The following is a 2,486-nucleotide window of genomic DNA, read 5'->3' as shown; positions in this document are numbered from 1 at the left end:
TGTGCTACTCCTTTGAGCCTGTGAAAGCTAGCACCAGGGGGATCTGCTCTAGCAGACCTTCTCATGAATAATGCAATACCACAACCCCCCTATTTCCTAGGNCTTGGTAAATACTTGCATATGAAAGTAACCTTTTCACTGAATTCTGAGCTCCTGGCTTTAAGGAATTTTCAGGACTTTGGAACACTGGCTTTAAGGGATTTTTAGGACTTTGGAACACTAGTTGAAACTTCACCTATGGTATGAATTCAATCTTTAAAGGCATTAATAATATTGAAAGAGAGCATACACCATACTAGCATGCGGATAGGGTTCGTGTATATAGATTATTGGAAATGCCAGGACTCCAGGAGGCTGAATCTCTTTGAGACTCCTTTCCTCAGGACTCGTTCAGATTTTCAGACCTGTTGTGAGCCACCACTGAAGTAGGCGTGGCAAATAGTGATGGTGCCAAGTCCCTAGCCTGCCCTCAGCCCACTGACCTGGTGATTTCCATATTATTGGATAGATCCAGACACCACTCACAAGGGCCTGATCTCACCTGCAGAGACTGCCTGAGTCACCTCTCCGGTACATTCCTGACTCTCCCCTCAGGGTTTCCTTACTCTAAGTACGTGATCTCATATCTCTGATAAAAGCAGAGTGTCTCAGGAACATTCCCAGCAGTCCTTCCTGCAGCTGTACCTGCTATTCCTTCCTGTTGAAACAGAAGTGGAATACTGACGGGCCCATCCTGTATGGCTGCCTTCCCTGTACCTCCTCAATACTGTCTCCCTGTGGCACTGAAACCTTTCCACCTGCTTCTGATGTACTGTCACAAGCCAAGCTCACCCTGCTGTGTCTTCTACCTCTCCTTCATAGACAACTCTTGAGGGAGTTGCTCTCTGTCTCCTGACTCCTGCAGCCCTGACCAGCCTTGCCTAGCCTCATGGTAACATGGTCTGCCTCCATTCTGAGGAGCAGTGCTTGGGCTTGTCCCATTTCTGCCTGAAAGTGACACCCATCCCTGTTGCTGGGCAGAGAAAATCACAAAGGTGTGTCTGTCTGTATTCAGAAAGGTGGGGCAGGGGCAGTGCACCAGCTGACTCCATAACGTGCCTCTCAGGCTTCGCACTACGTGTTCCTGTTCTCCTGCCTCTGTGGGCGCCGCACCACACCATCCCTGTTCCCCTGCCTAGTCTGCATCTCCCCTGCCCTCCCTCTGGTGCCTGTTTGGGTTTTACATGAACAATTTAGTGTCAAGAGGAGCAGTTTTTCTATAAAAGACAGTTATCCCGTTTCTCTGACCTCCCTCTTCCCCTCTGTGCTGATTACCAGTTGCATTAGATTGGACATCAAGTTCCTACCAATGAAATGAGACTCAGTTGCCACCTACATCAGGGATAAAAGACAGCGTTCATTCTGGTGAGTGTGTTTGGTAGCCTGGTTTGGTGCTGGCTTTATAGAATTGCCTTAGCAAATTGCTTTCACTTTGTTCATGTGTCGCTTAGTGCAGCACCAAGATGACACAATGGCACAAAACAGCACTTAGTTCTGTGAACAAAAGCTCCCAGGAGCTGCACCTTCCACTGACCCCTCTGCAGGGGTAATTAGCTTCCATGCTGTGGAGTGGCCAGAGCCCAATTACAGTTTAACTTGGACTATATTTTTAGTCACCTAAATAGCCATTCGTTGTCCACCTCCTTTTTGAATCTAACAGCCTGTAACAGATTACACACCTTTAATCCCAGCACTGTAGAGGCTGAGCCAAGTGGATCTCTGTCAGGACAGGGCCAGCCTCGTCTACGTTGGGAACTCCAGGCTGGCTAGAGCTACATTGAGACCCTGTCTTAATAAAAAGGGGCTGAGAGGATTTAGCTCAGTGGTAGAATAGAAAGGGGAGATGATTTAATAAAACCAGAGTTGTCATTAACCAGAAGGCTGAGAGTCACCAGACAGCATCTGAGGCCTACAATGGAGACCCCCCACGTTTGCTGTAACATGTCTCCAAAGCATATTTGAAAAATGTCTTGACTTATATCGATTACTGTAAAAATGTCACATAACTGATTCCACATTGGAACATGGATTTGGACTTGACCTTAATCCATGTTTCCGGGCATGATCACTCATACTTGGCTTTTCAATAAACTGTCCCTTGGAGATAAGAGTTGTGGCTTTGTGTCAACATTTCAAACAAAATAAGAAGTTATAGTGAAACAGAAGAGACCATGGCCTGCAAATACAGATTCATGATACCCCAAATGCCATGTTCCACCACGGTAACAGTTTTGTGGATTCTTACAGTTAACTATCAAGGCTTTTTAAAAAAAAAAAAAAAAAAAAAAAAAAAAAAAAAAATGCATAGTGGTAGTAGAAAATGGACTGGGCTGGAGAGGTGGCTCAGCGGTTGGCTTTAGATGCTATCAGGTGACATTCTTTGCCTTTGGGTTGATGAAAGGGAGAAATCTGTTTGTACATTCCAAAGGATTTACCTAATAGTCACA

This window comes from Mus pahari, chromosome 5 (genome assembly GCF_900095145.1).
Source record: "Mus pahari chromosome 5, PAHARI_EIJ_v1.1, whole genome shotgun sequence".
In the NCBI taxonomy this organism is placed as follows: domain Eukaryota; kingdom Metazoa; phylum Chordata; class Mammalia; order Rodentia; family Muridae; genus Mus; species Mus pahari.
Note: the sequence above shows the minus strand (reverse complement) of the source record.